The sequence below is a fragment of the Mastigoproctus giganteus genome, chromosome 9, assembly GCF_048544385.1.
Source record: "Mastigoproctus giganteus isolate SK-2022 chromosome 9, ASM4854438v1, whole genome shotgun sequence".
In the NCBI taxonomy this organism is placed as follows: domain Eukaryota; kingdom Metazoa; phylum Arthropoda; class Arachnida; order Uropygi; family Thelyphonidae; genus Mastigoproctus; species Mastigoproctus giganteus.
The window spans coordinates 87639751-87647531 of NC_143583.1; the positions used below are offsets into that span (position 1 = coordinate 87639751).

At 34.8% G+C, this 7781-nt stretch overlaps 1 protein-coding gene across 1 annotated transcript in view; it reads right to left on the reverse strand.

Annotated features, from left to right (window-relative positions):
- LOC150080527 (adenomatous polyposis coli protein-like) overlaps positions 1 to 7139 on the reverse strand; it is a 384350-nt gene extending 377211 nt beyond the window's left edge. The window contains exon 1 of the mRNA XM_090381301.1: positions 7113 to 7139. The gene's annotated coding sequence lies outside the window, so the exon portion shown is untranslated. The remainder of the gene's footprint in view (positions 1 to 7112) is intronic.
- Positions 7140 to 7781: the final 642 nt, after the last annotated feature.

A 7781-nucleotide genomic window follows, 5' to 3' on the forward strand; every position in this document is an offset into this window, starting at 1 on the left:
CACATTTGCAACTTTTTCTGGAATATTAACTTATATTCCAGAAAAGGTTGCAAATCAGGGCTGAATTTGAAGGTATCCAAAACCTTGCCACAACATGACAGAAGGGCAGTTTATGACGAAAGTCTTTTCAATCAATTCAGCCTTAGAGATTGTGCAAAGCTCGTGGGGTAGAATTTTTCTCATGCATGGCCAGTATTTGATACCTCTCTTTAACACCACTTCTTATTTAAGTGTATCATATCCCTGTAAAAACAGGGATGGCATAGACTTAAATAGAAGTGGTACAAGGATATTTGCTGATATTATCGGGGCAGTTCTAGGTGGTCAGAGAACTACTAGTTTGGGGGGTACACCGACATTTGGGGGGGGGACACAGACAAAGTTTAAAATAAGCTGCAAGCAGAAGTTGAAATGATTCTTGCATTTGGACATGCAGTAGCATTCAAAGAAGAAGGGGATGACACTATACAGTCTGTAAAATTTACTAAAAATGCAAATAGGCACATTTACTTGCTTGAACACCATGCTAAGAGAATAAAATAAATTGGATGAGCTAAGTATTTTTGAAATTATAGGTATAATAGAAACATGTCTTTGATACTGGGGATAAAGAATTTTAATATGGTGATTACAGGAACTCCCCGACTTACATAAGGGTTGCGTTCCGCGGAACACTATGCAAGTCGAAATTTTCCCCGTGCTTGTGCAGCACTCGCAACTGTACTCGCTGAATTGATTGAATCAAAAAAGAAATATTCAACGAACATGTAAATAGAATTATTTATTGTATTTATTCAATTTTTTATCTCATGCGAAGGAAAAATTACAAAAGAATGCAATTTAAAAAAAATTCAAAATTATAAAAAAAAAAGAGGAGACAGGCATAACGTCAGTAAGTTTTACCTCTCGATCGAGCATCATTGCCAGAATCGACATCTTCAGCTGATAAATACACTGCTGTGGAGGTTGAAGGCTGTGGAGATTTAGAAGGGGTTGGCGGCTCAACCTTATGAAAGAACATATTAATGGATGATTGGACGGTGAATTTTTTCTTTTCATCGTAGATTTCTTTGTAGCAAACAAGCATATCATTCACCCCTCTGATAACTTTTAAGAATCGTTCGCTGTCAAGATGAATCTTCTCAAAACTCACTATTGCCGATGCAATTTCACAAAATGCCATTACCATCTCTCTGGTGATGAAGCATTTTCTTCTAACTATCGCTTCCTGCAAGTCAATAAGTTCTTCGTTAGATAATTCCTTCTCTTCTTCCTCTATTAACTCCTCCACGTCTTTGGTAACAACCTCCAACTGAAGTAACTCTGCAACCTTTTCAAATCTTATCTCTAACTTCTTCATATGATTCATCTTTTTCACACCCTTTGAATCCTTTTACCTGCTGGGGGCATATTTTCTTCCATGCACCATTTAAACTACTTTTAGTAATTTCCACCCAGGCCTTATTAATGTTCCAAAACTCTCTTAACGTAACATTTTTCTCACCGTCTACTGTAGACAATGCCTGAGCAACCGTTGTGAGTAAATAGTATACTTTTAAATACGAAATAACATCCTGATCGTGTTTGGCAGTAGAAATATGACTCTCACATTCGAATTGAAATCATCTAGATGCATAGGATGTCCAGGAGCATTATCTAATAGAAGCAAAATCTTGAAAGGAACGTCATTGTCTTTACAATATTTTATAACCTCAGGAATGAATCAGCATTTAAACCAATCCTCAAAGAGAGATATTGTTATCCATGGTCTCTGGTTTGATCGGAAATGCACGGGTAGGGTGGCTTTATTGATGCCCTTAAATGCACAAGGATTTCCAGAATGGTATAAAAGCAGTGGTTTTAATCTGTAATCTCCTGCTGCATTAGCCCCCAAAGTGGGGGCTAATGCAGCAGGAGATTACAGATTCTTTGACACCTTGAAACCCCCTATCCTTTGACACCTTGAAACCTGGCATTGTATTTTCCTCTTTCGCAATGTATGTTCGATCTAGCATTTTTTTCCAATACAGAGCAGTCTCATCAACGTTAAAAAATTGCTGCATTGAATAACCGCCTTCATCAATAATTTTTTTCAACACATCACAAAATTTCTCTGCAGCTGCAGAATCGGCAGTGGCGACTTCACCGCATACTTTAACATTGTGGAAACCAGCACAATTCTTGAACCTATTAAACCACCCATTGCTTGCCACAAACTTGGGTTTGGGTTTGCCATGCTTATCCTTAATATCTTTATAAATACTAGTTGCTTTTGCTTGAATGGCCATTGGACTCAGGGACACTCGCTTCTGAATCTGATTTTCCAACCATATTATTAATTGCAGTGCCATCTTCGATATAGCACCTGAACACTGTTGATCTTAAGTGCATTGATCCTTTGACATGTTCTTTTATATGTGCACTGTTGAAGCAACGAGACCTAATTCCATGCAATAGATGACAAACTTTGTCCTGCTTCTTAATTAATGATCTTCATTTCTAAATCAATTTTGTTTCGTTTCCTGGCACTAACTACCACCACCGGCACTTTTCGTTGGTTGCTTTCCATTCATCATTGTAATACGTAAATAGAAATGAATAGAAGTTTCTGAAAATTTGTTTTTTTATATGATTGAAGATTTCAGTGAAAGGGAACACATTTTACCATAATAGCTAAAAACCCACACAATTGCAGTTCTCGGGATTATCACAAATGCAATAAGATCGAGTTTATTACCCGTTTATAATTAGATGCACTAACTGAAAAGCCCAATAAACCGGAAAGTGTCAATTGTTTTTATTGTTTTATGGTAGTGACCTCCAGAAACGTCCTTTAGAAAAATATCACAAGGGCATTCAAAATTGATTCTTATAACAGGGGAACATATGATAACAATGAAAAGTTAGCAATTTCCATTTTAAATATGACCTTTTAGAGAGATAAATAGCTCAGTAATATAGCGAAGTTTTCAACTTCCCAGGACTCGCAAAAAAAAAAAAAAAAAAAAAAAAAACAATATGTTATTCGGTTCACATTACATTTTCCCGATATCTCCATTTATTCCTATGGGATGCAAAATAAGTTTATACGATTTTTTTAAGTTTGCACCGGCCGGCAAAAAGTTACGTAAAGTCAAATTTCCGTAATTCGAGTATTATGTAAGTCGGGGAGTTCCTGTGTAATGTATACAGAGAAGATAATCATTTAATATGGTGATTATAATGTATACAGAGAAGATAATCATTTATGCGGTGATTATAAGGTATACAGAGAAGATAATCATTTATGCGGTGATTATAATATATACAGAGAAGATAATCATTTATGCGGTGATTATAATATATACAGAGAAGATAATCATTTAATACAGTGATTATAATGTATACAGAGAAGATAATCATTTAATATGGTGATTATAATGTATACAGAGAAGATAATCATTTAATATGGTGATTATAATGTATACAGAGAAGATAATCATGAAGGGTGTGGGAGAGTTTCAAATTTTGTTAGGAAGAATACAGACTATAAAACAGCAAAACCAGCAAATGCAGGCTGGCAGTGTATTAATGAGTCAGTCTGATATAACGAACACTGGGAAAACAAACACTGCTCACTGAAATGAGCAGTTTAACTTCTGTACCAGGGAAGATTAAGGAATAAAAAATTAAACTAATGCAGGACCATCATCTTGACAAGATGTTGAAGCATAAGGCAATCACAGCATAGGTTTATTAAAGGGAGATAATGCTGCACCAATCAGAATTAGCCACAATGAGGTTGTCACAACAGAACTGGATGCAAAGAAAAATTTTGATAAAGAGATGGTTAAATGGTAGGAAACAAAGAGTGGTTATAAATAGCCACTGCTCTTCATGGCCTAATGTGATGAATGGAGTTTCACAGGAGTCATGTTGGACTCTTACTATTTATTTATTTTTTTTTTTTTTAATGATATTGGTGTAGGTATTTCAAGTTTGATATCTAAACATGCTGATGATACACAGCAAGCACAGTGATTAATGACAGTAATAAGGGTACACTACAAGAGGATCCAAATAAACAAGCAGACAGACTGGAAAATAGCAGTTGAGGGTTAACAGTAATAAATACATGGTACCACATTTAGGCAGCAGTAATCCCAGAATAACATACCATTTGTTGCCCCTGAGGTACCAACTGTGTGGTACTATACTCTGGCTAATGGAAAATGAAGGCTTGTGGATAATTGTGCAATCAGAAGTTCTCTGAGCAATGCAGACTGGCTGCCAGAACAGCTCATTGGGTTTTGTCAATGATATACAGGAATTTTGCAAGTAGGGATAAGGAGGTGATTATACCATTGTATAAGGTAATGGTCAGACCACACCTTGGGTACTGCATACAGGTCTGGAGACCTAATGTACAAAGACGAGCAATGAGATTGGCAAGTGGAAAAAAGGGGTGCTCTTACCAAGAAAGGCTTCAGTTCTGCAAATTGTACCATCTGGAGACTAGGCACCTGAGAGGTGATCTGATTTAGGTGTTTAAGGCCTTTAATGGATTCAGCAAGCTCAATGCTGATGGGATTCTTTTCCTCAGACCACACAAGGGGGCGCACAAATTCTGTGCATAAGTTTGCCTTTAGCAAGTGGGCAATTGATTGCTGAAGCAAAATTTCCATCTGTTATTTAGTTCTTTCTTGAAATAAATTCAAGAAAGAACTAGACACTATTTGAGGAAATGAATAGCTGAAATGGGAGGCATCTTTTCTTTCCTTTTTTGGCTGATGCTGTATAAACTTGCATCATTTGCCACTGCTAAATATATGAGTCTGATATGAATTGTACAGTCTGACATGTGCAAACAAGCTGCTAGAGTGGCTCATGAGGTTCTGTCAATATATACAGAAACTTTAAGCAAGAACAAATAGGTGACAATCTTGTTGTATAAAGGTAATAGTTAGGCCACATCTGGAAATACTGCATGCAGGTTTGCAGATCTCATTTTAGGAACAAAAAATCCCTTAGAAAGGGTACAGAGAAGAACGACAAGTTAAGTTAGATACACAAGGATTTTCTTACCAAGAAATTCTGGTGGGAGTTCTGTAATTGCTGTATCTGGAAGCTAAGCATCTGCATGGTAACCTAACTGTAGTGTAAAAAGCTTCAAAACAGTTTAGTAAACTAAATGTTGATGGTATCTTTACTCTTTGTGGGATGAAACATACAGGACAACAAATTTAAATTGAAAAAAAAAAAAAAAAAAAATTTAAATGAAGTGTTTCTTCTTTAAATGAATTTTTTTTTTTAATTGATGTTATATAAGCTTTGCTTTTTTGCAACATATTGCCATTAATAATACCTAAGGCTGATTGCAGAATAGATTTGCATTCAGCAAAAGAGTAATCAATTGTTGAGGCATGTAGTTTGAATAAATTTTAGGAAGGTTTGGCCAAATTATTGAAAGGAATTGCTATTTTTTTATGATTGCTGCTAATATGAACATTGCTTCTTACATTTGCCAATACTAAAAAAATACCAGAAGACAATTATAAAATCTTAGGAAAAAGCAGCAGGCCAATGTTATGAAGTCTACCTTCAAGCAGATGTTATAAAATGTTGAAAGTTACCTATAAGGATGGCTGAGACAAAAAAGTTTGGTAAAATTCAAGACAGAACTGGATTTTTGACAATGGAAATATAAGAGGGGTTTATATTCTCCCCCCCCCCCCATTATATGCAGCAAAAGTGTGCTTTGTTGCATCATTAATCAATTTTAATACTTAAATAATATAGTACTTTATGATGATACATAATATTATATGCCTAAATCTGTAGTTGGATTTTTTATTTGAAGTGTTTTGTTAAAGGTTTCTTTCCTTTAGAAAGGAGAAAACATCCAGTATATTATTTCTGTCCCTTAAAAAATCTTTAAAGATGCAATCTTGTCCAAGGTTATTTATGTATGGAAATGCAAACTGGCATTTCAGTTTTATATTCTAAAAATTCAGTTAGTACATGTATTATTGATTGATGGGCATGACAGGAATAACACCTTGGGGGTATCTTCTGATCAGGGAAGATAGGAGAGCTTGTTGCATATGAATACCCTTCACAGTCTGGCAAGTCTATGCCTACTTTTCAGATTTCCTTTTATTGTAATACTTTTATTGTAAAGGAACGAACGAACATGTATAGTACAATGAAGCTTGAAGACAGCTGTTTTTGTTTTGGAGTCTTCATCAGCTAATTTTTTTTTTTTTTTTTTTTTTGTTATCCCAGTGACCTATCGTGTATTGTTAGCATTTCACAAGCAGAGCTGTTAAAACAGCTGAGAGCATCGTTGTGACAGAAAGGCTACAAGCATATAAAAGTTGTTCTGCGTACAGATACTGCTGAAGCATAACATGCAAGAACATACTTTTTTAAATAATCTTATAGGGATAATTACTCCCCATAGTTCTGTTCCTACTGTGATCGGGTACAAGTTTAATCTCGCAATTTGCGAACAAGTGTCCACGGCTTCTGATCGTTTAGCAGGGTCCAGAGGTGTGTTCGTTTATACGCTTTTATCCCTTATTCTGTTGTTCTAAAATCTTAAAAGAAGACATAATAGGAAAGTAGGCAATCTTCATGCAAAAGGTGTATATATTTTAATACCTTTCCTGTGATAGAATGTGTTGAAATATATACACCTTCGCAAAGTAGGAAAACTGTACATTAAAACTTTATGAAAATAACTTACACATTATTTCGTTACATCCTTATATATTTATTTCAGGGAGGCCAATATCCCAATAGAAAACAAACAAATCTGGGAGAAGATTTAACACAAAATGACTGGAAAAACTCCCTCTTCTGAATAATATGATTCCATGATTCATTACAGCACAATACTCATACACAAATCAATACACATCATCACATTACTTTTTTGAGGTCACTTCAAATCAATATTCTTACTGGAAACAAGAAGGCAAAAAGAATTTATCTAGATGCACATAACAACAAAAACAAAGAATTTCTGTACAGCACAGATGCTTGGGAATACACACATTAATAACGGAACTAGAAACGTTCATTAAACACGAAAACAAATGAACACCACGTAGCGAGGAGGTAATACATACCATTAACCCTCTTGTCATTCATATTTCTACAAAACGCCCTCTGCCAGTGAGAATAGCTGATATTTGTATTTAAACAGTATTATAAGTGGAAGGAGAAATAGAAAAATTTGGATTTGAGCACTAACAAAAACGGCATAATAAATGTAGGAAGTTATATAATTAATATATAGTGGGTGCAGAACATTTGAAAATCTGCTAAAGGCGTAGGAATACACGAATCACTGAAACAAAAACACAGAACAATATAATCTAGAATCAGAACGAATATTACGGGTAAAAATGAAATTGCAAAACAAAACAAGCTTATATGGACCAGAAGAGGGGAACCCTAAAGAAGATAATTGTACGCTCTGACATTGATAAAATCTTATAGTTGATTATAGAATTTAACCAAGATAAGAAATAAGAATGAATTATTAATAAAAGCGGGAGACAAATGCCCGAATAGAAAATAAAATAATACCAGGGATTTGTCAATGGTTTAATAAACAAGCCACAAAAACCCAAAAAAAAAAAAAAAAAATGGAAATAAGTTATTACAACTTTGTACAGCCTGAGAATATAGAATTAACCCTAAAAAAGAAATACATAAACATGGACAAGTAATAAGTGAAGTGCAGTAAATCAGTAATTGATTATAGAAATCACTGATGCCCTCGTAGGTAGAAC